The sequence below is a fragment of the Psammomys obesus genome, unplaced genomic scaffold, assembly GCF_907164565.1.
Source record: "Psammomys obesus unplaced genomic scaffold, mPsaObe1.curated_primary_1811, whole genome shotgun sequence".
Taxonomy (NCBI): Eukaryota; Metazoa; Chordata; class Mammalia; order Rodentia; family Muridae; genus Psammomys; species Psammomys obesus.
The window spans coordinates 9,242,570-9,268,596 of NW_026596046.1; positions in this window are offsets into that span (position 1 = coordinate 9,242,570).

The following is a 26,027-nucleotide window of genomic DNA, read 5'->3' on the forward strand; positions in this document are numbered from 1 at the left end:
GAACACTGGCACAGAAGAAGACAGAGTTCAAAACTAACACCCTCCCCTGACAGTCCAGTTTTTAAGGCCTCACCACTTTTTCTGGAGCTAATTTCAGAACACTTGACGAAAGCATGAAGGACACAATCTACCCCACTGCGGATTATTTTCATTATCTCTTACAGATGGTAAATGAAAGTTTGGGGTTGTGACATTCAACCTACGTTGACTCAATAAACTTTCTGAGTGTCCACTTTGTGCCCAGCCCTGTGATGATGGGTGCAGGGGTCACAGAGATGAATAAACCGACTTCCTTCTCTGGAGGCATTTCCCGTTAAAGGTAGTGTCAAGGGTCAACTGAAAAAAACCTAAGTCTCATCTGAAAACTTTAAACCCAGATACCCTTCTCAACACAGTAACTCCAAGGCTGAAGCACCCCAGGGCATAAAACATAAGAATATAAGGGTGTGCACATGCTAAGCTTTCCCCTTATGAGTTCCCAAATTGACAGAATGTATTCAATTTCTCTAATGTGTGGTGGAGACAGAAGAGAATGAAAGGCAACTTCAGGCCCGTGTAACTTTCTGATTATTCCCTGCTTCTAATTAAGCTATTTTTCTTTTCTAACCTTCTCCAGGTTTTGGGTGTTCCCCCCTCCCCTTCCATGAGAATGAAGAAAAAAACAAAAACGGGGGAGGGAGAGGCTCCTGGCTGTGTTGAGAAACAGGAAGTTATGTGAAACACCATTGGCCCTCTCTGCTGTGAAGAAGTCTACTGAAGAATCTCAGCCCAGCACTTAGCTGTGTAAACCACCTACAGAAATGGGAGGGCCGCCATGGGAAAACATAGAGCACCTTGGACCCAGAGTGACAAGACTCAGTGCATTTAGGCATCTCTAGATGAAAAGGGAAATAGGAATGAAGGAGCGGGATGCAGCTGGGATACAGAGTTAATAAAATGTAACTAATAATAAAAATAAATAAAAAATTATAAAAAAGGCAAACAGTTGAGCAGTCAGATATTTCAGGGGTCTCTCCCTTTCTTCCTGTTTTTTTTTTCCTCTTTCTCCTTTTCCTGCTCTGTCTCTGTGTCTCTGTCTCTCTCTTTGTCTTTCTTTACCTGTCCTGTGAATTTCCAAACAAGAACCTGTTAGATCTTTTCTAATGATGTCTAGCCTATCGTGTTCTTCTGTTTTGATGACACTGATAATTCTGAGATTTTTTTTCCCTCTCTCTGAAGTTGTGATGACAAGAATTAAGAAGAAAGCAGTATTTATAACAGGAAGGTTCAACCTGCTTTTTGCCCTGTTTGTAGGGTTTCCTGGGGAATGCCTAGAGAGACTCCAGGTCACTGATAGAGGCCACAATCCTTAGCCAATAATGTTCTTTTGAGGATCAGACCTGAATGTTTTTCAGAAAGTTCTGTGGCTAAAAATCAAGTTTTAACAAGCGTTGGTTAAGGAATCAAGAAAGACCTTGCTGCCCACTGATATTTCCAAAAACTTACACACAGAGAGAATACATTTTCTCCTGTTTTGCAGATCTGGTTGCCTTTTGCTTTTTTCGTTTTATTGTGTGTATTCAGTCATAGGATGAAAATGTCTTTATAGCTTCCATGGTTCCAGATGTAATGCGGCAGGAAATCCTGATTTTAGGCCCATGTGATTGCCTGGCCTTGCTTAAGTTTCTGTTTCTATTTGTTCGCTTCAGCATTATCCACACTGTGCCTTTTAAAGACTGTTCTTAGGAGGCAGTGCTTATTCTTTGGGGCAGCGAAGCAATCATTTAATTTATTAGGCCAGCATCTAATTTTCTGCTCAGGGGAAACTGGCTTGGGCAGTGGTTCAAACTTCAGTATATCATGGCAACTCCGAGAAGGCACATTAGGCACTACTTGCTGGGCCTGCCTCCTGAAATTATCCCTGGTTCTGAATACGTAACTGGAGGGCCCAAGACTAAGAATATTTTTTTTCTTTCTCAGGCACTGCTGGTCTAGGGAATTCACGGGTTGAGAATCATCCACTAACATTAACATTTCCTGATAAAAAGGCCAGGGCATTCCCCCAGAGCAATAAATTTGAGACAGAATTCAAGAGTCAATATTTTATGTCATCTAAATTCTGTATTTTTTTCAAATGTGCAATTTTTTGAGACTTGAAAATATTTTAAAATTTATGATTATCTTGAGTGTGTGTGATACATATGTGGGCATATGTGTCAGGGTTCACATGTAGAGTTCAAAGGACAACTTCTTGGAGTCAGTTTTCTCCTTCCATCTTTATGTGGTTTCCAGGAATCCTACTCAGGTCTTTAGGCTTTGTAGAAAAGGCTTTGCCAACTGAACCATCTTGCTGGCCTCATTTTTTTTTTAATGAGGGCTCTAGTTGAGACTTACTTCTGGGAAATTTATTTTTTTCTGTATGTAAACATAATAGCTTTTTGTAGGTTGTTGTTCTGCTCATCTCCAGAAGCCTTGTTGTCTGTTCAGCTATACACACTCAACCACTGGAAATTAGATTGGCTGTTAGACAGTAAATCGGACTTCTGTGGGCAAGGCAAGCAGGTTGGGAGGCTTTTCAGTCAAAGAAGTGAGAAGCAGAACTACCACTAAACCAGGGGCAGCAAGCTTGAGAAACAGCCCTGGGTCTAAAAGGCTCTGGACGCTCTGCCTCATCCTTAGCCTTTGGTGCTGCCCTTATCTGTTTGCTCACCACCTCTCAGCAAGGATGCAGATTTTCTACTTCTTTGCAAGGACAGGGTCTTGGTCTAAGTCTCACTACTTAGCATATGATGTCATTTTAGATTTTCTCAACGCACAACAGAAGTATCAGAAGGGAAGTAGGCTACAATGATTTAATTTGCTGTCAGATCATAGAGGACCTTCAATGTCAGGACTACCTGTTCTGAGAAGGGGCAGAAACCGTGAAGTTAGTTCAATGAAAGGGATGTTCTTAGCTACCCAGTGTTTTCAGTTTCAATGTTTTTAATATTTCAATTCTATAAATGTTATTTTTGTTAATTATTCTTTATAATGTGTCCTGCGGTGTATGTGAGTGTACGCATGTGCCGTTGTACACTTGTAGAAGTTAAAGGATGACTGTGGAGTCATTTCTCTCCTGTTACCTCTGCACAGGTTCCAGGGATCAAAGTCAAGTTGTCAGGCTTGCCCGGCAGATGCTTCATCCAATGATCTATCTCATCAGTGTCTCAAACCTCACTCCAGAGGAGATGCAATAGGTGACTGCAGTACATCAGTCAAAGGCAAAGGTGGAGAGAGGGAGCCAAACGAGTGGCTCCTTTAATGTGGGCATCATGAGGGATGCTCAGTGAGGATGGAGAAACAACTGGGGAGGATGCCTTTATATTTATGAGCAGACTCCACCCCTAATAGAGGTAGGACCAGAAGAAAGAGTCCATACTGTTTTGAGCTTTTCTCTCAGTCTCCTTGGGGAAAGTGAGAAATGCAGTTCACTGAAAATTAGCTCACAACGGGCTATGGCACATGATTATGAGATTTGTTTCAGACTAGTCAACCTACCAAGTGCCTGGAGCCACTGGGAACAGCCTAGAGGCTCAGGCTGATTTGAGGCTGTCATCATTTAGATATTTACTTAAGTATACTTTTAATTTGTTTGTTTGTTTTTAAATATTTCATTCTTCATAAAAGGGACCCCAATTAAAATAAACACAATGGAGGTAAAATTTTTAATTTTTATAGAATAATATTTTTTTTTTGGTTTGGGTCACTTTTTAGGTTCTGTGTCCAACAGCATTCTGGCTTTCTGTTGTACCACTCATATTCTATAGAGATGGTGCTTGTTCATGTACCAGTCTTGACCTTGAAACAACAATGAACATGACAACATTAGCTTACATTCTTGTAGATGAAACTTAACAAAAAAAATTAGGGGGATTTGTAAAGTTAAAATTTTACAAGTCTTAAAGAAAAAAAAAACCAGGATGCAAGAGTTAAGTTTTGTCTGTTATCTTGGAAGCTAACATAGGTAACATCAAATGCTGAACTATCTCTTCTTATTTTAAATCCAACTCCACTCTGTATTGTAGAAAATATAAGGATTCAAAGAGTTTTTCTTTTCTTCCTCCTGAAAGTTTGATCACCATGCTCTCTGCATGCTGAGTTCTCTATGAAAAGGGAGAGTGCTGTGGGATGGTTGGTATTCAATATACAGCTTCTCCCTTCAGATGCTTGATGGAGATATTTCCATTCTCTCTGTTTCAGTCAAGATGAATTTCAGCTGTTTCTCCAGGTCTCAGGTAAAGACCTGCAGACCAGTTGCAGGACAGTTTCTGAAGGAGACATCTACTTTCATTTGGTCTTCTAAGGAAATGATGTTGTCTCCTTCTTGGCTAAGCTTTTAAAGAGAAGCAGTCACATTGCTTTCCTAACCTCACACTTAACTCCGGGCTGAAGCCACTTTTAATCACCATGTTAACCATCTGTGCAAAGGCATAAATCTCAGATTCCAGAAGTCTGATGAATCTACTAGAACGTAATTAAGCCTAACTGAACCTCTCTTCCCTCCTCTGGGGTGCTCAGCACGCTGTAGAATAAGGCCACGGCTGGAAAAATGCGCTGTGAGAAGCTGTGACTATAGACTGAATCCACTGGGCATTGCAGACAAATGTTTAACTCCTAACTCCATCATCCATTAACTGTGTGGCCTTGAAGGTTGAGTAACTTCTTTGGGCTTAATATCCTTATCCATAACATGATTGTAACAGCATTGATCTCAGGGGGCAATTGCAAAGGTCAAAAGAAATCTCATGTATACAAGAGATAATTGAGATGTCTCACCATTTTGCAAACCACAACCTTCTTTGAGAAGTACCACCAGACCATCTGAATAAGGCTACAGTGGCTCTAGGGATAGGGAAGCTCTGCTTCCTTGTGCTTTGCTGATTAATGGCTGGTGGCCTTTCTTCCTAACCTGATCCAATCAGATTATTCTTTCAATTTTTGGCACTTGCACATAAGAGAAGACAGACAATTCTGTGTGTCTATCCTACTGTCCTAGTGTCCCAAGTGTCATCTGCAAGGGAAGGAACCTTTTCTTTTCAGAACCCAAGGGTCAGGGGAGGCACTGGAGAGCATCAGGCACAATGGTCTGGGAAGCGGAGAGCAGAGAGGCAAGCACTCGGGCCCACGCTTGGAAAAAGCAGGACACAGGGATGGCAGAACTCCTGTTGCTGTGAACTGTGCAGTAGGTGTCAGATCTCAGGCAACCGACCAATTATAGCTGCCCATTTTCTGTGTGGCTCCATACTTTTCCTATGTGTCATTTCTTTCTCAATTTTTGAGAAATCAAGTGTTCTTCATAGTAGTCTTCCTTTACCTGTGGTTGGCTAGGACTTCTCCTATCTAAAAAATATACTGAAAAGCCGAGAATTAAATACTTGATAATCATCAAAATATGTTCCTTCTAATGTTTTCTGTCCCCAAGGGTGTGTTTCCCTGCTCTTGTTGCTCAAATGAGCACCTCATCATCATTCCACTCTAATATCAGAGAAAGCACACCTGGAAGTCACCTTGAAATCATTTCTTGCAAGTCCCCCTTTCCCTGAACCCTTCTTTTTAGTAACCACTCCCCCCTTTTTTTTTCTCTGATCTCTTCTCAATATCCATCGCTCTACCAACTTCAATTCCTGTTTGCTTTCCATTCATTCTTAGTATTGAACATGGGAGAAGAAGGAATCTTCAGATATGGATCCTGTGACTCCCCTACTGACATCGTTCATATTCCCTCACCATAGCCAGGACACACTCACTTTATCCCTGATCACTTGAGCTCTCCCTCCTCCCTCTCCTGCTTGCTTCTGCTGCTTCCTTTTCAAACACCTCCTAGAAATTTTCATAAAATCAGCCCTATTTTCCCATGTCTTACTCAGCTTCCTCATCTTTCAATCCCTGTCATGTCTTGTCAGAGATCCTCCCTGAGACCCTGTGCAACAAGACATATTTTAAAATTTCCAGCATCTTGACACACAGATCCTAATAATCTTGGGTTCTCTTTGGTGATGAGTTATTTTGTAGATCAGTGGATGATGGCAGCTGGGATCTTTTATACTGTCTCACCACAGTGGCTGTTGACCAGAGGAAGAAATTGCAGGATTGGAGAACTGAAACTTATCAATCCACCTCTTTAACCTCTGTAGAGAAAAAGAAATGCATAAACTTTGCTTGATCACGAATAACAAATGACTCCTTTAATCAAGCCTTCCCGGTGAAAGACTCAGGAAAACCCCAGGGGATAAGCTTCAGAGAATTCCAGGCTTTCTAATACATGCTGTCTTGGGAGGTGATGTACCAGGAAAGACTGCAAAGTTCCACACTCATTCCCCCCCCTGATCTCTCCATCTGCCTGTTGGTTCCTTTATGAGTAAATATATACAAAAAGTTTCCTTGGGTTCTGCTCACCATTCCAGCACATAACCAGCTCAAGAGGGGTGATCATAGGTATGCTCTGGCTTGCCATTAGTATCAGAAATGGGTACGATCTTGCAGAATTGACTCTTAAACCTGTGAGAGCTGATGCTATCTCATGGTACACAGTATCAGAACTAAATTACACTATATTTCCCCTAGGCAGTGCTTGTAGAAACTCAAGAATTGCCAGGGGTTGGAGAGCTCCCCATAAATTTGATTACAAATGCATCCTATGTCGAATCTGAGTCCATTGAAGAAAACAGAATGTGTTTTCCCATTTGCTCCCGCAACAAAAGGTGACTCCTAATTTGTATTTTCTTCATAACTGTGAGGGCAAAAATTCCTAGGTACCATTGTCATAGATGCTCTTTTTATATATACTTCAATGGCTATTTATTTAATATTTCTGAGTCTCAAGGGAATATATGCTACATGAAGGCAAGAATGAAACAGCCTTTCTTTTCCTTAACCTCCAGTGCCATTGATGAGGAAAACCAGGCCACCAAAAAGGAAAAAGGGATGGCAGGTATCACCTAAACCAAGTCAATTCAAGCTGTACTGACATCACTCAGACTGTGACCAACTCTAAAACCAAGAGCCAGGGCCTAAGGCATAAAGATTAAAATACTGAGCAAATACTTTCTCTAGCTGCCAGCTTGTGCTGGTCAGACAGTGTAAAGGAACAGAAATAAACCGTTGTCGATTCAGGCACTATTATACTCTGAAAGGATGTTTTCCATCCCTTTTAAAATTAAACTCTCATGCAAGTAGCAGAAAAATACACCCCAGAATCTTTAGCTTGATTGTTTCAACTTTTAACAGTAAAGTCAATATGTACTACCAGCTAACTGCTGGGCATTGTTCTATGACTGCCAGGTTGTTTTATGTACGAGAAGCAACAAAACAATATAAGGTGACATACAAAAGATGGAAAAATACATAAAATGGGGCTGGAGGAGTTGGCTATGTGCTACCTCGGGCTCTAAAACTCTTCTTATACACTTTGCCACGAAGTCTATTAAAGCAAAATAGAGTGGAAATACAATATACTGCAATGAATGTCTTCAAACTAGCAATTTAGCGCAAAAGCTAAGGGCAGTTCTTATGCACCGACTTTTAATACCAAGACGATTTGTGGTCTCACAAAGTTCCTGCCTTAGGCAAAAGTTGTGCTGAGTTCTAACAGGTCTAGTTTGTTGGCTGTCAGAATAATGGAGAATTTGGTAGCTCAGGAGCTGGATGCTGTAAACAGCAGAGATAATTAGAGGGTCTGAGAGAGAGAGAGAGGAGAAAAGCTGGTTTATATTCAGTTGCAGGCAAAAGTGTTTGTTCAGGAAAGTGCTGGTTGACACAGCACTGGATTTCAGGAAGTGAATTGGGGGAATGTCTACAGAAGCCTCGTTGTGTTAGTATTTCTTCTTTATTAGAATACTACTGCCATTAGTGAGGTGCACTTCATGGAATGCCTACTGTGTGCTACTTCTCTGCCCACTTCTTCTCTGTATTTAAATATTTCATTTTGAAGAGGAGGAAATGGACTCCGAAAAGATAGGAGCTTCATCCAGTGACAGTACTTGCAAGCAGTAGGATGTGCACTCAGCTGGAACTCATGCTTCCTCTTCCATATAGTGATATCTTCCATGCATCACAATTAATACACCCTATGCATATTTCCACTGATAATTGGGGTATTCACGCCTACTTTAAATTTGCAATAAATCTAGAAACAGATGTTGGTTTTACTGGACAGGTCTGGTATCAGGAGTGATGTCTCTCATAACTATTAACGAGGGTTCAAAAATTAATGAGGTTTAATGATTGGCTATGTATGTTAGTGTTTCTGTTTCTACATGCCCATGCAGGTACATGCATGCACCACATGTGTACATGTGGAGGTCAGAGCCTGGTGGGGTTGTCTTTCTTAATTGTTCTTCACCTTAGTTTTTGACACGGGTTCTTTAAACCTGAAGCCTGACCTAGACTGGCTAGCAAGGGAACTCTAACTTCCCACCTGTCTCTAGTCCCTAAGCTCGGGGATTGAGGATGTGTTCTGTTATTTCCCTGCAATTTACATGGACTCTAGGAATCTGGACTCAGGTCTTCCTGTTTGCATAGGCAAGCAATTTACCCACTGAGTTATCTCCCTAGCCCTAAAACTTGCTATCATCATATGTAAATTAGAATGGAGTCTATGATACCCTTTCTAACAGAGCCACCTTCTCTCCTTTGTTAGAACTTCTTTTCTTGACTCACTGGACCAGGTAGCTAAGTCATTACCCCCTTTCTGGGTGGCAGCTCCCACATTTTCTTCTATATGATCTTGAGCCAGCTAAAACATAGCCCGAGAAGGTCAGGAAATACAAGGATGACTTCCCACGGAGCCTGGAAGGACCAGTAATGATGTTTCAGCTGACTTTTTTTTTTTTCTTACTTCTTTGGCAAATGCTAAGTACATGAGAAGTCACCTGCCTGGGAACAGACAGGGAGAAGACGACAGAGTGGGAGCTCTGCCTGGGATGCTCATGGGAGCTGTATACTAGGACCAATCATGTTGTTAAAAATTATAAATAACAATTAAAATTTTAGCACATTTTGGAATGTCTACACTTCCCTTTCAGAAAGCTACCATAAACTGGGGAATTAAAAGGGAATGAGAGACTGATGCCATCATATGCAGAGACCTAAGAGGATGAGATTACCCAGGCTGCCAAGGGGATATTGAGCAGTGGCATTATGACAAGTATAGGAATACTCTTCAGCAGGATTAAGGGCCTGTTTACCAAACACTAGATCATTAGAACAAGACGGCTTTATGAAGATGCTTTCCCACATTCACCCTCCCAGGCAAAATCAGCTTGCCTCTCTCACCTTGCTTTCTCATTTCCAGGAATGTGTTCCCCCTAATTGATCGGCCTTTGGCTCAACCCATTTAAAAGTAGCAGGTACAGTGCCAAGAGTACTGGCTGAAGAGTAAGAAGCTGGTGGTTCTGAGCAAGTCTCTGTAATTGTTTCCATTATGGCACCAAACGCTCAGTTTGACCCCCTCTATCTAACGGGAGGTCAAGTCTTCATGGAGACTTCTTGGGTTCTTATTAAGGTTGATAGGTGTATAAAATGCCTTGCAGTCAGTAACTGTTTAATACTAGACATTTGCATCATGTGATACTGAGTTGTAGACATTTTTATAATAGTCATTGCTGTAGCTTAATGGACACCACCACCACCCTCTAACCATCTTTAACCTCAGCAATCTTGAGCTTTCTGAGCAAAGGCTTCTCTGGAACCATATTAGGGTCATTTCTGCATTACTCAGAAAATTCATTTTAAAGACTTTTGCACAATAGAGAATAGGAGCCAGAGAAGAAACAGCACTTTCTGTATTCAAAGAAAAACTCCTGAGACCAGCCTGTAAATATCTGCAAATGGACCTAAGACCAGAAGATGAGCTGAGACTTGATGCCCACAGTGCTGCCCAACTAAACAATGTTCCCTTACACAATCTTACCGAGCTCCTGTTTGTAGGTCCTGTTTCTTATCTCACATTCTGCTTTCTGGGGGAAATACAGAGTCAGGCAGGCTGCACACCAATGCGCAGTCACTCTTCTTCAGTTCTGAGGTAATCACAGGCTGAGGTTCATTAGCTCATTATAAAAGGATATAGATTTAAACAATGGCATTAAGGTAAGACTAGTATTTGATACTGTGGGTTTTTCTTTTAAGCACCAAAGAAAACAGAGAGGAATAGTCTTATGTGTTAAACCCAAACAACACTTAATGGATGTGGAAGTTTGAATGAGAGTGGTCCCCATAGTCTCATGAATTTGAATGGTAGGTTTTAACTTGGGCTTTGAGATTTAAAAAGCCAATGACAGGCCTAGTCTCTCTCTCTCTCTCTCTCTCTCTCTCTCTCTCTCTCTCTCTCTGTGTGTGTGTGTGTGTGTGTGTGTGTGTGTGTGTTTGCCTCCAACTTGTGGATAAGATGTAAAATCTCAGTTACTGTTCCAGCACCATGCCTGCTTGTCTGTTACCATGCAGCTGTCTGCCATGATGGTTATAGACTTACCTTCTGAAACTATAAACAAACTCCCAATTAAATGCTTTCTTTTATAAATTGTCTTAGTCATAGTGCCTCTTCACAGTACTTAAAAAGTAACTAAGACTATGGAAAAACCAACAGTATAGAACCCTCAAAACCATCAAGTTTTCATAAAAGACATTTTTTCCATCCTATTTCACTAAGCCTCTATCTGGCCAGTGGGCATTGCTTCTGAGTTGGTTCTAATCATTTAGCCTTTCCCTCTACAATTGCTGGCCAGCAATGGGACCATTTTTAACATCCCTCCAAAATGGTTAAAACTCTTCTTCATGTCCCCATTGCTCTCAAAATGAGTCAAATATGATCATCTCAAATCCCAATAACTCTTTAATCTGACATGCCCACCCCTTTGGCCTGGCCTTGCCTTCTTCCTCTGCTCTTCCTGGAGTTGTATATGCTTCCCGTCAGCTGTGGGGTCTGATTGCTCCCTCAGACCCCCTGTCATTTTTTCTAACTGAGCTTTTCTTCTGCTATTGATGCCTGTGACTAGTTTCTGGTCTTCCTTGGTCTTTGCTTTAATAGCATCTCTGCAAAGCAATATAAACTGGGCTAGTCTATTGGGATAGAATCTTTTCTTCTTCTTAACTGTCCTCCGTTCGTCTTCTGTCTTTGCAGGAAGAATGCAAGAAGTTTTTCAGGCATTGTGTCTGTACTGCATTTATTAAACTCTGTGGTTACATGGTTAAAGCAGTTGCAGAAAAAACACAAATCTCCGGGGGTGGCTGTGTCTCCAAAAAACCTTTTGTGCAAATGTAGGGGGCATATGTCCTGGACTTGTTGAACCTCTACTACAATTTTAAGCCCTTTGCATGTTTGGTGGCCTTTATTGTAATCTTTAGGCATCTGTGAGTGAACATATATGTTTGTTGTATGTCCTCCTAGGTAAAACAGGAAGCATCCTTTTTATTTCTCTCTGTTATCTTGGTGCCTTGAAGTAAAGCAGACACATTGGAGATTCTGAAGATATATATATATTTTTTTTAATTGACAAAATAATAATGTAATCCCATTACTTTTAAATCTAACATCAAGTGTATGTGAATCCAGTTTGTTTTACAACATTTATTGTATGTTTTGTCTGGTTTATTTGTTTTTATAATTTCCGTGGTTAGGAAAATGTAACATATATCCTCAGTAACTATCACAGTGTGTGGCATATAGACATTCAAACAAATGTGTGAGTAAGTAAATGAAGAATAAAAATGAACTTAGATTGAATATTTCTACCGGCAAAGCATTCAATTAACTTATTTCCTTCGATTTTCCCTAGTTTACACATTTTTTTCAGTAGCCTATATTAACTATACATAATAATAATGAATTTTATTATGGCATATTCATATAAATATAATGGGTTTTTTAATACTCACCCCACTATCCTCTCCTATTTCCTTTCTGCTTTCACTGACTACCTTCGCCATTAATCATTTCTTCTTCCCACCTAGATACTCTTCCATATTTGTGTGTTTGTTTTTTGTTTAGATGACCAAATGAGTTTAGCGTTGTCCACATGCTCCTGGTATGGGATTATTTACAGGAGACTGCGTCTCTTAATTGTGACTACACCATTGAAGAAACTGTCTCTCCCTCTCCTCAATGACCATTAACTTCCTATAGATCATCAGGTACAGGTGGGAATTTGTAAACCTTTTTTACCCTAGCAACAACTGTCTGCCTATAAATCCTCTGGGGATGGGCTCAAGACAATGTGTTGACAGACAGAATCTGTCTTCTGCTGGTGATAATAACTTCTGTGAGATCAGCAGTACAACAATACTGTCTTGTTCCAAAGAGAGCATTCTATCTCACTCCACTCCTTTCCGTGACTCTTATAGTCTTTCCACTACATCTTCTGGGATGTTCCTGGAGACTTGGAGGGGCTGATATAGAAGTCATATTTATGGCTGAGCATTCTTTACAGTCCCCTATTCTCAGCATTTGACCAGTTATGAGTTTTTTTGCTCCTACTGCCTATTGGAAAAGAGGAACTTCTCTGACCCAAATTGATAGTAGCCTTAACCTATTGGCATAAGCATAATTTTGTAGATGATTACTTTGTGGGATAGCCTGTCCATTTAGCAAAAACAACAGTAGAAGCTTCCCCACCAAGCCTATGACACACACACATACCTGCCCCCATCCACGAGCTTTTCTTCAGGTTTGTACAACAGATATGAATTCTCAGCTATGAAGATGACCTTTAGTCCAATCAAAGAGTATAGTTACCATCTAAATTCTAACTTCCCAGTACTGCACCAGTGGCTATTTCTTGCCTGGCTAGTTGGTCCTGTAGCATGCTGGATCCACAGATGAGTAAAACTTCCTTTGATGGCAAGTCTCCCCCAGCGTCCTGCACAGCACTTCCTACACTATGAGAGCTAGCCATCAAGGAAGAGAGATAATTCCACTCTGTTCCCTGCTCAACTTTTCTCTCTTGTGAGGCAAGTATGTGCTGAAGGCAGCATTCTTTACGAACTGTTAAATGGAGTCTTAAACACTGAGTCAATGAGAGAATGAGTAAGTATATGAATGACTAAGTAGAATGGCCCTGGTGGCTCCTCATAATCCAATTTAAAAATTCTATAATTTTTAAAAATTGCAAACCTGGTAAATCCTGCAAATAAAAGAGTGAAAGTCTCTTTAGTCATCATCCTTTAGGGATGGCTCTTCAGCCACTTAAAGACGTGATCAGCAGAGAGTGGCCAGGCATTTCCCAGGCAGCATCTCAAAACATGCCCATGCTTTTGACTGAGTGAATTAGAAGCCTCTGATGCAAGCACTCCCAGAAGGCTCAGCGTGGCTTGTGAGGGCACTCTCTTTTTTCCCATGTGTTTCTGGCATCTGCCACCAAGAAATGATTGAGTTGCCTCCTGCTCATAGCCATATCTCTGTGGAAAAAAATATTGACTGTGTTTAGCACATGAGAAACTTCACTACAACACAGGAAGGAGAAAAATGAACAATGTGACATGTCTCACAGTGAGTAAAGCAAGACTTGCTTTCTTCCAGTTTTTTGAGTCATTATTTAATAGTGTTGCAAGTCTACCTTGAAAATACCTGATTGGGACAATAAGTTATCTTGTCACCTGAAACCCAGGGAAAAGTTACATTTCTTCCCTAAGGACAAGATAAACATGCTTTGGTTGTCTGGTGAGTTATTGGAAGTTGAGCAGCACCAGGCTGTCTTCTGAGACCTGTGTGGGTATGCTCCTATTCACAGCAATCTGTGTACACAGTGATAAGAATTATGGCTGGAATCTCAGCAAAGCAAATGTAAATACTAGATTATTTGATAGGCTCATGTCTGAGCTTCCTGTAAATGGTAGAAGCCTGCATGCAGCATCTGAAAAGCTGCATCACCGGGACATTACTGATGTCACTAACTGGCTTATGTTTGTAAAACTCCTCAAACATTCACATACAGGCATAATATTGATGAGAGGCCCTCTGTCTCTGAAGGCTCTGCTCAGCTCTTACTAACCAGGGAATTAGGCATATTGAGACTTTCATAAAACATTGCATTTATAATACGAGCTCTAAAAGCAGAGTTGGGGGTTGCAGATCCTTGTATTAGCCTTAGCTTTTCAGTGACTCAGTTTCCTCAACTGCAAAATGGGTGAGTTACGGTTCCAATCTCATGGAGTTGCTGCGATGGCGCTACAAATTCTTGTTACAGATCTCACTTAACATTGAGTAATTGTAGGTTGTGGTTATCATCTACCAACATTTTATGGTCTCTAGAGAGAATCTGCAACTTGAAGACCTATGAGAAATGGTCACCACATATAACAAAGGCAAGGGACAGCTAAATCATACATGTTGTCATATGTGCTCTGAGGGACATGGAAAAGTTACTTCTTTAACATTATCCATACCCTCTAAAGCTCCCCCACTGATATTTTGAAATTTTTGTACCTCTGCGAACCAAGATGACAAGAAAATAAACTCAATGAATTAGAGCAGATAGTGGATTTTGCATAATGTATCCATCAAACTTTCTTCTAAAGGACTCAGTTTGGCATGTATGAGTAAAGTAATATAAAGTTCAATTCTGTTTAATGGCATATGTTTGTATTCTCCTGGTAAGTCAGATAATTAAGTAATTCATCTGTAATTATTAATATTAATTTTATACATCCTTCCTAGTTCCAAGGATTATTATCCTTTCATGTAGAGTGGCAATTACTGTTAATTTAATTCCATATTCTACACTAACTCCCTATAAATGATTCCAAACCTAAAACTGTTGTGTTTGTTTCCATCCTAAAAGCATGTACTCACGTAACTTTTTCATTTCTTAGCTCATTTAATTTGTGATTTAGCTAGGTGGTTTCCAAAAGTTAATTCGGTCTTATCTGAAATCTAGGGTGGTTTTTTTTTGTTGTTGTTGTTGTTATTTTCTCTGTAGTACACAATTCATGAATAATTGTGTCTTTTATTGTTCTAGAATAATTTCTTATTTCCATTTTGTGAGGGCTGTAAGAATTCTTAGAAATTATTGAGTATCACCCCTCCTTTCACAGAGAACTTGTAGATGTCCTGTGACTATCACAGACTCAGTCTGTCACTATCACCCTCTAGAATTTCATTAGATCCCTTCCTTTCAAAATGCTTGTGTGGCCAAGATTGATCCTTAGCTGGAGGAAGGTTAGGAGAAAATTCTAGAAGGTAAAACTCTATGTGATTATGATATTGAGACAAGTGGATTTGAACCTGGGACAGCTGTTGAAAGTCCTTAGGCAGTGAGGTAGTGACAGTGAATAGGAAGAAATGGCTGTGGTCTGGACCTCACATGAGGATTTTTTTGAAAGGATGGGAGAGGGGCCATTGCACGGAGAGGGAAGGTCCTATGAACAACAATGTAGAGCTCAGAGGTACACAGGTGAGCAGGTAACTTTTCCATGGCCCTCCATAATCCCCAGCTGGATTGTTAGGCCTTAAACACCCTCACTCTGGAAAGTCCACCTAATGTGCCCTTCCTCTCCCTGCTGTGAAATTCCCCTCCTGGGCTTTGATTGTCCTGTCTTGCTCTTCAGTCTTGGCTTCTTCCCTTTCTGGCTCATCCTTCACAATTATCTAGTGTGCCTCTTCTGGGCTACAAATCTACCTTTATTGAGTGTTCCTTTGAAATCTCAGCAGCTGTTTACTTTCGTGATGAAGTCCAAACAGATTCCTTCCCCATGGTCCTCACTGGTGCCTCTGGCTTACCTCCAGCCTCCTCTAGCCACCTCCAGCATGCAGGCTTTCTGAGATTCTCCAGGGATTCTTTACCCATTGTCTCCAGGCCTCCTGCCCTGCTGATAGGCTCTCTCAAATGCTGTAACAGGAACAGGAACCCTTCTTGTTCCTTTCCAAGCTGTTCAGGAGTCTTTTTCTTTCACAGCGCGTGGGTTCACCGGAGTAAATCCATTGTGATTGAGTGCCTACTCAAGGCTGAGGAACTTTCTAACAGTTTACGAAACCATTTTTTTTCCCCTTAGTTCAGAGGGCAAAGGCAGAATCAGTAAGACTCAGGGCAGTGGGGAAAGATTACAGGAGTTTGTTTTTCATTTGCGATTAGCTTAAAGATGAGTGAGTAGTCTTTGCTGACAGTGTCACCTCTACAGTCATTCAGGCACTCGGACTTCATCTATAGGAAACTGCCCAGTTAGAGTTGGGCCATAACCCTAATGGCACCAGGAAGGACAGGGAGGCCATGGCTCCAGCCCTGGTTCTGCGGCTCTTGGCCAGTTGTCTAATCACCATCTCATTGTTAAGGAAACAGCTAGATGACCCTGAGATGCCATGGTTCCACTGATACCTTTTATAGTTCATGTTGGTGCGGAAGTTATGAACACTGATTAAAAATACTTTCGGATTTTGAATTTCTCTCCTCAAATGGGGACAATTTCATCTAAGTCCAGTTCCTAGCTAGCCTCTGCTCAGGAGGAAAAAACAACACACAAAGTGTGATGGGTGTTCAATGTTGGAAGATCTGTAGGGCTAGATACAACCAGTGTGTTTGCTATTGATGGCTTTATTGAGGCCTTCACATCTGTGATTGATGCATACATTGAAAGGTGGGAGAGAACAGATTGAGGTAAACAGCCAGCAGTATCTACCAAGGTTTCTTCTTTCCTGTCTTTGTACCTGCATCAATGACTTCTTGACTTTATCTCAAGCATTATGGCTGCAAGATTTCATGCTTCTTTTGGAGAAAGTATTAACCTTTATGCAAATATATCAACCCTCTGATATCAACGGATCTTCTTCCTTCACTTCTTATTTTCTCCGAAAAAAAAATTATCATAAACTGTCCCACTTAAACTGTCGGGCTTTATTTTCCTTTTGTATGAAGAGCAGTTCCCGCACATTAATTTTGTCTTATTTCTTTGTTTAATTAGACAATCTCTATTTGGCATAACCCAAGCCTATTTAAATTTTCTTTTTTCCCTCGTCTATTGTTTCTCTTATAGCATATTCCAGGAATGGTACTAATTTAGTGAATCTTTTATTTCGATCAGCCTCATCAAGCAAAGAAGGTAATTCTTTTTTTTTTTTTTTTTTTTCCTTTCTGGAAGTGTTTGTGAAAATTCTTTTGTATGCCTACTTCCTCTTCTGGGTTGATCTTTTGTCCCTCTTACTTAATGCCATTGCTGTCAGCACCAACAAGGATGCTCTGAGGAGAGATGCCAGCCTTAAGGGTGGTGCCTGCTTCTTTCAAAGCACTGAATTTGAAATACCCTTGAAAGGCACCTGAACATCTCTGACTGGCTCTCACACCCCTAGGTAAGAGTCCACTTTTGTATTTGTGGGGTCTGGCTCCAGCACTGTGTACTGAATTCATAACACAGGGCTTGTTTATTTTTCTTAATCTTATGTTTAGATTTTCCTGGGGGTGGGGAAGTTCAGTGTTCTCCCTTACAAGATGGAGTATCAGACTCATGCTGTTTTATGGGTAGAGCTGCCCTAATGGGATGCAATCTATGGATCTGGGGTGGATGTTGGTTCCCCTAGGGCCCATTCCTCCCAGCCCCTAGTGGTCCATGCCTTAGGTCAGGGAAATAGTTGGGGCAGTTCTGTCTGAAACAATCCCTGCCACCTACACTTGCTCCCCTTATGTACCACAGAGGAGCTATGATTCGAGTCTGCCTGGTGTTTTCCTCTCTTCATAAGCCTTTTATCAATCAGAAAGAAAGCAGAATTTCCAGTAGATGGAGAGAGAGAAAACCTCCCCCCCCACCTTCCGCCTTCCTCCCTCCCAGAAACAGAGCATCTAGCCCTTTGCTTGCACCTATCATCTGTGTATATACTAAGAACTTTGCCAATGCTTTCTACATGTCACAGGCATCTGTTACCACTCACCCGCTCACACTGGGTTTATCTGATCAGAGTTTCAGGGGATACTTTTACAGCCTCTTCAGGAGGACAACTTAGAGGTTTCTCCTCTCACCCTTCTTCTGCCTTCCATGCCTTGCAGCATATCTTTCACTTTGGGATATTAAAATTAAAATAATAATAATTATCATTATTATTATTATTATTATTATTATTATTATTATTTTGAGCTCCCTCTCCCACACCAAAGTGTTAGGTTCACTACCTGGTGCAGGCCATGGCTGGTGTATCCTGCCTTCCACCTAGAGGCAGGGCTTCCCCTCTCCCAGTGGCTTTTCACTATATAATCCAGGCATTTTGGTTCCTCTGCCCTTTTTTGCCCCTTTCCCCTTGCCCTTCCCTCTCTCTCTGCCCTTCCTTTCCCCTCATCACCCTCTCTCCTCTGCCCTTCTCTCTGTTCTCACCTCTTTGTCTCTGTTTGAGTTTTCCTCTATCTCTACCTTCCCCTGCTGCAATCCTCCCAATAAATCTGCATTTACATAAGATAGCCTTGCCTCACCAATTAGCTCATTCTCCTATTTAATCAATAATCTGGTGACTAGGGGCACCCAGCCCAGCAGGCCAGAATCATAGGGCCAATTTCTATACCGCTCTGCTTGCTCTGATGCGATTATCTTTAAACTTGGGAGAAGTTGAGTATCCAGGCCGGCAGCGACTCAGGGCGATGTGGGGAGCGCTTCTCTCCTCCCACCTCCCTCTCCACCTGATGTAAGGTAAAGAGGTACCGGGTGCCTCTTCGTGGTCCAGGATTGAGGACTCACTCTCTGAAGCTGTGGCCAAGAGAGAGCGAGTTTGTCCGGGACAAAGCCAGGGCTTTGTTCCAAAGTAACTTCACATTTCAGAGATGTCTGTTCGTAGATGAACGTCACCAAAACTGCCCGACCCCAGATTATGAAATTGGGCCTATATTTCAATAATCTTGAGGTTTAGAAAAAAAAAAAAAAAAACTTGGAAAGATAGTTTTCACTGGGTGTCTGTGGGAATTTTTCCAAACTGCACCTGTCCAGGTTTTGGGGATGAGGGCACTCTCATTGCTCCCCTCCTCCATTTTCTGCAACTGCGCAGTTGGCTCCAGGTCCCACCTACCCCCTACCGACTCTACCCAACACACATGCGTGTTCTCGACTAGTGGTGATGGTGGCACGCAGGGCCTCACCTGGGTGGCGTGGTACCAGTGACTGCAGTTTTAAATCTCCCGCTTCGAACAACTTATAGCAGGTGGCCGATTGCCATGCTGACTTTGGGATAAAGGAGGTTGAGCCATAGCTTCATCGCCATCTTGACTGAGGGCAGTAACATGACTAGCAGCCATCTTGGTTGTGGGAAAGCTGTGGCTTCGCCATCATCTTTAGTATGGGTGGCCAACTACATGCAGTACTTTGCTGACTACCAAGCACCACTTAAAGCTTTTAAACTTTCACCGTTCAGTCTAAATGATGCACTGTGGCAAGAACAGCAGGGTTCCCAGTCTCTCTATGAACTATATCTATGAACGAAAGTTTTGCTTTGATACTAGTTCAAAAATATATCTAATCATACTGAAAACTACGCTTTACCTAGTCTCTTGGTTTATGTTTTCAAGGTTAAGCTTAGGATAGATAACTAAAAACCAATCAAAGTTTGTTTGGCTCGCTGTGCTTAATAAATCGTGGTCCTCAAACCTGCCAAAGAATCTGCAGAATATTACATTTAAAGGCTTAGTAAAAAAGCTTAATATGACAGAGACCCCAGCTTCTAGTGGTGACTCCAAGAACTCTAAGAAGATATGGGCACAACGAAAAATGACTTCAGCACAACTGTGCTTACTGGGCAAGCCTTCCCCAACTCCATGCTGCTAAGGCGCTGCCTGAACTGTGGATAAACAAAACACAAGCAGAGTTGACTGTCCCGTTTTGCCTAGACAAACTAACGTGACACGTGACTCATTCTCCTAAATTTCTCCGCCATAAAACAAAACAAAACAAACAAACAAACAAAAAATGCCTTTCAGATTTGCTTGGTCCAGCATCCAAAGATAGATGTTGTGATGTTGCCCTTGGACTTGTACCCACAAAAGACAGTGACACCACAGGAGCCTAATGGGAATGTCTTTTCACTGGGAAATCCTAGGTAGTATTCTCTGCTGCTGTGGTTTCCAAGTTTATAGCTAGGAATCCCAGTAACCACAACTAAGCACATAGCTGCATATTCAGTTTCATCTAAACTCATCCCTGCGGGGAGCTGAGGAAGCCCTGAATGAATGTGTAAAAAGCAGATGAAATCCTGACTGAAGGTATATGCTTTGCATTGGTATGACCATGTTAAGGACCAATGCCTCAGTCTGACAGGAGTGGCAAAGCCTCCCAATATGGGTCAGGCTCAGAACTGGCAAAACCTTTCTCTAGTCTAAGTGAGAATGATGGCAATGTGTGAAAAAGCTAGCCCTGCGTCTTCCTTCTTGCCAATAACTTCATCCTGAGATTACTCCCCTGCATGGACCTTCTACTGAGACTAGCTTACCCCTCCTACTCTTGCTATACATAATAAATGTGCTAAAGTTCTGGATTGTTGCATACTTCAATAGAGTAAACACGGCCCACCCCATCCCAGCTTTCCTATCTGTGTATCTGTGTGTCTGTCCTTTCTTCATTTTCTTGTTGGTTCAGGTCAGATTTCCAGGGCCAAGCTGTGCTGGATCTAGTGCACTACCTGGTTATTCAAGAATAACCTTGTTATTTGGCCCTTCCTGACCCTTCTTTCCTTGTTACTTTCCTCAAGCACATAAGACAGAAACCTGCTGTCACCTGCCCCTTTCATATTCCCCATAAGCCTCATATCCAACCAGCCTGCCATGGTGGGCTTTATCCTCTCACACCATAAGCCAAAACAAACTGTGAGCCTTCCTCCTTAAGTTACTTTGTCGGTTTCTTGCCACAACGAAAAGAAAAGTGACTAATACAGATTAGGGGATCTCCATCTGTTGGTGCACATGCTGTGCTTGGAGATTCCTTGTATCCTGCTGCAGGAGGCCTTGATAAGCCTAGTATTGGAGACAGGTGAACTCCCACCTCTCCTCCACAGCTGGCCTTGGCTGGCTATGCCTTTCTCTTCCCGTGGATACATTCCTCCCCAGTATCCGGTGTCAGACAGCATTTCTCAGCACCTGAGTGGCTCTGACTATCTTGATTCAATTGTCACTTTGACAATACAGAGGAGTTTTGAAAACACTTTAAGAACTTGGGAGCACTGAGAACCAGACAGTACATGATTGCACGGGGACTCAAGAGCAAATCTCAGCTCCCTGGCTGTGGCCTGGTGCCAAGCATCGGCTCTAGTGAAGACAGAACAGCCTTTTGAAGTGCTGCAGATTTAAGCTGAGGAATCAGTCAACATCTCTCCAAGCTGCCAGTAGTGGGAACAAAAAGTAGATTTGATAATGGAGAGTCGTGGGGAGAAAGGGCTGAGACTGAACCTTCTCTGTGTGTCCCAGTGATAAAGCATGCTACAGAGCAGAAATTAAAATGAGAGGGCCAGGAGCAGCAACGATTAGATTGTTTTGTATCAGATAATCAGGTATGAGGTTGAAAGACTCGGGAGGGCTTGAACACACATTTCTAGGTTGGTAATGCGACTAATAGCAGGCTGCCAGCAGAGTGGTGACTGTACATTTCCCCGCCCAATGCCTCCTGCATGGTTTGCAGGAAGCCTACAAGAGGAGTGCAGATAGCTCGGGTGGTAGAGTAGGAGGGCCTCTTTGCTTGTACCTGTCATTTCTTTCAGCCCTCTTCCATCCCAGATAGCACTATTATCCAGATGTGTATTCCTGAGCAAGAGCAAGAGATAATGAGAAGGTCATGGATTTGAAGTTAAATTCAACCCTGTGTTTACATCAGCCTCCTACATGCCACAATAACCAATCATTTGCCTCCTTTAATGCTTAATATTCTAGCATCTGTAGTGGAAAAATAATAATGCAGGTGAGTCTTCTTTATCTGAAATGCTTAAGACGAACTCTTTTGGAGTTTGGGGATTTTTCAGATTTGGGAATATTTGTGCAGACATATTGAGGTACCTTGAGGACGGCATGTATTCTAGACATTGAGTTCATTTACATTTCATATACATCTTCTCTATGTAGCCTGAAAGAAACTTTGTGTACTGTCTTTTACAGTGTCTATGTTTTGACTGTGACTGATCACATGCAGTCGGATGTAGAATTTTCACTTAGGGGTTGTGTTGACACACAGAAACGTTCAGGTGCAGAAGCTCAGACTTTCAACTTTCGTGTATGCTTCTTGTATGAGTCTCTATACTGAGTTCATGAGGTCACTGTGAGGTGAGGGTAGCATAGCATGAACATAACCTGGCACGGAATAAGATGGTAACTAAGAATCTGAGACTCTGTAGAGGATCTGGAAAGCTTAGAGTCTGTTAAGTATCTTTCCATTCTGCTCAGCTGAAAGGTACACACTTAAAATGCGGCAATGTACATGTGATTCACCACAGAAATGATGGTAAGCCCTTTCCCATCAGCCTAAGGTTACTTAGTCCAATGTGACTTTACTCATTATAATGAAACAACCGAGCCAGATGTTTTAAGACATACCTGCCTATAATCTGAAAACTCAGGAGGGAGAAGCTGGGAACAGAGGTCCTGAGTTTGAGGTTATCCTGAGGTGTTAGGGACAGCCTGTCTCCAACCAAAATGAAAATGCAAAACACAACTTGTAATGTGGCCCAAAAAGGTATTCGAGTAAAGGAAACACTTTTTAGATCTACAAGTTGTTGACAATTAAAATTATTAATGAATGAGTTAATGCATTAGTCTATAATTAAAATATTTTCTTCCTTATAGAAGGACAGTTTCATAGAACCCATGAGAATATGTTCCATTACTGTTCAGCACTACTTTATCAGAAAGGCACTGCATGTTTTACCTGAATAAAAGAATGCTGAACCAAAGTAAGCATTTTTCTCCAAATGTTATAGTATGGCCCCCATGAATCCAAATGCCATTGCCCAAAGATCAAGTGGCTAATCACATTAGGAACTCACGGGCCAAAACAGAAGCCCAGAAATGTCATTGTGTGATGACTTAAGAGGAAATCCTGAAACTGTCACCAACATTACAAAGGATTATAGAACTAAGTAGAAATGCCACATTCTAGGTTAATTAATTTCCCACTTGCATAACACAGTCATACTTAGTGTTCTCTGTGCTCTTTGCAAACTCATTTCATTTACATTACTTTCTAAAACCTGATCAAAATGGGTATATGATAAAGGATCATTGTAATTTCTTTCCTTTTTATCTTTCTTTATCTCTCCTTTTCTGCCCTCCTCTCCTTCCTTTCTTCTTTTCTTTCTTTCAACCCTCTCTCCTTCCTTCTCTTTTCTTTCTTTCTTTCCTTTAAAATGTTCCGTCTCTGCTGATTCAAATCTAATGACTGGAGCCAAATCAACATTCTTTGTTCATCTTATTCATTTTGTTCCACAGCTTTCTTTGTTCATTGCTTTATCAAGACAAACAATTCCTTCCAAAAGATCACTACAGTTTCTGTACTTTTTTCTTAAATTAACTTTAAATGTTTCTTGAAGATCTCTCCAAAGCAGACACCTTGTCTCAGAGAGGTTTGTTCCTCCCCAAGAAACCATCCAAGAGGTATGTATGTCAGCATTTACTCCACTGCATTGTAATGTCTGATAATAGTTTTGCTTGTCACTGCTGGTGGCTAATGAATAGAGGCACTGGGTGCTTTTAACCTTCTGCTGTACTCATGTAGTTCAAACAGGAACGAGAGATTTAGGTCTAGGTTGAACAGCCTTCAGTTACTCCTTGTTGTTATCACATCAATCCTATCTGAAATAGAAGGCTCAAATTCAAATATCCTTAATGTTCAACCAGTAACCAACTCTATAGCAGTAAGTAAGACAGCAGGACTGGAAAGGAAACATTCTACTGTCCAAAGGACCAATTCAGTTCCTATATGACATGCTCTCTGAAAACATAGGACAACTTTGTAAGGTCATCAGATTTTTTTTGCATGTTTATTATGTTTATTTTATTTTATTCATCTCTCTCTCTCTCTCTCTCTCTCTCTTGCTGTGTGTGTGTATGTGTGTGTGTGTGTGTGTGTGTGTACCACAGTGTATGTGTAGAGGTCAGAGGACATCTTGTGGGGGTCAGTTTGCTCTTTCAATCATGTGGGTCCTAGGGCTTGAATTCAGGTGGTTAGGCTAGACAGAAATCCCTTTTACCTGTTGAGCCATCTCACTGGTCTCCCAGGAGACAAAGATTTGGACTTTGTCTTTTGGACAAAGCCAAAGAACACCTGTGTTTGTGAAGGTGTAAAGACAACTAATGCTTCAAGCTAAGTCCTCAGAGGCATTGGTGAACATTCCTGACTACCTGGTACCTGGCCCATCTGCTTCACTGTCTTCAGCAGTTAACATGGTCGTAACCTAGCTCTGCCTCAGTGTGTTTCTTGTTGTTATAATAAACTACCTGAAGTGGGTAATTTATAAGTAACACAGACTCGTTTTGGCTCCCAGTTCCAAGGGTGGTAAAGTTTTAATTTCAGAGAGAGACCTTGTTTCAAGAAAGAAAATGGAAAGTGATTGAGGCTAGCATCTGACACAGATCTCTGGTATACATGCACACCCCTCTCCAAAGATGTTGAAGTATTTGTGCTGTTTTCTTTCAACAACATGTTCACTTTTCATTGTTTCTTAGTCACCAAAACCTTGTAGTAGGAATACGCACTTCTTAAAAAGTTAGAACCGACAGTGACAACTACAATAAAACCTATCGTCTGTGTAGCTCTTAAGAATATTTATTACTTTACTGTCTCTAGAGCCTTGAGCATGCTAGTCTCCAGCTCTCAAATTAAATTTTAATTTTCAACACATTTTAAACTTGATTTATTCATTTACTGTGGGGAACATACTACAGCACATACATGTAGGTCAAAGGATGACCTGCAGAAGTAAGTGCTTTCCTTTCCCTATGTGACTCACAGGAATTGAACTCGGATCATCATGCTTGGCAGCAAGTGTTGTTTATCTGCTGAGCTGTGGGTCCTGTTTCATAGCTTATACTTATAAACATAAGCATTGTCCAAACAAGTGGAACAACACATGATGTCTCAATATATGTGTTCCCTGTGAATTATGTAAATGAGGTTCTGTATGTCTACCTCCTAAAACACTTATCAATTCTCCAGGGAGAGACATTCAATAGCCTCTCTAGCTGCTTTGAGATATATAGTTCATTACCAGGTCAGCTCCCTCCACTGAACAGCCATTTCCTTTTCTCCGCATCCATCTCTTTATTTGCGATGCCTTCCTTGAGAACACAATCTCCTGGTGCTCATTTGGACAGGCATTCTACAACTCCCAGATTTTGTGCACAGGCTTCTGTGAGTCAGTACAAGCATCACTAATTTGTCCATTCTGATTGAATTGAAAAAGTATAAGCGGCTGGACTGTGAGAACATGCTGCTGAATTCATAGGTGTGTTTGAACAAAGTAGGTATGCGGGCTTATTTCACTAGTGGATCCCTGGGGTCGCTTGTTACATCTCTAAGTGCTCTCTGCATTCCTGCTCTGCTCTGGAGGTGAGCTGTCTGGCTCCCCCGGGGTATGGCAACCTTGCTCAATATTCCCTGGGCTTATATTTTGTTGACTCAAGTGTGGCTTAGCTGCTATCATTAGCCACATCCACTCTGCTCTATTTTCCCCAAGTAAGACTTACAAACATAGGATTATTGCCTGTCACCTGGACCCACAGGGAATCCCTGACCCACATTGTTTTGGAGTAACCAGGCTCTGAGAATCTGCGCTATTTTAGAGCGAAAGATATAATCTGTGTCGGAATGCAACCAGCACTCTTGGCATGGATGGTCTTAGTAGTTTGCTTTCTTCTGATACAAAATTGCACATAAATCGGAGAGATATAATTAAGTCATCTAAGTGTGAAAACATCTAAGTGTGTGCACATGCAATGGAGACACAGTTTGAGAGTCTTAGATGAAAAACTAGTTTTTTTTTTAATATTACTTATATTATTATTTTATATTGCTTTTATAACAAATGAATAGAATATTTATATTACTTGTATTATTGCTTATATTATTCTGATACTTCTTACACT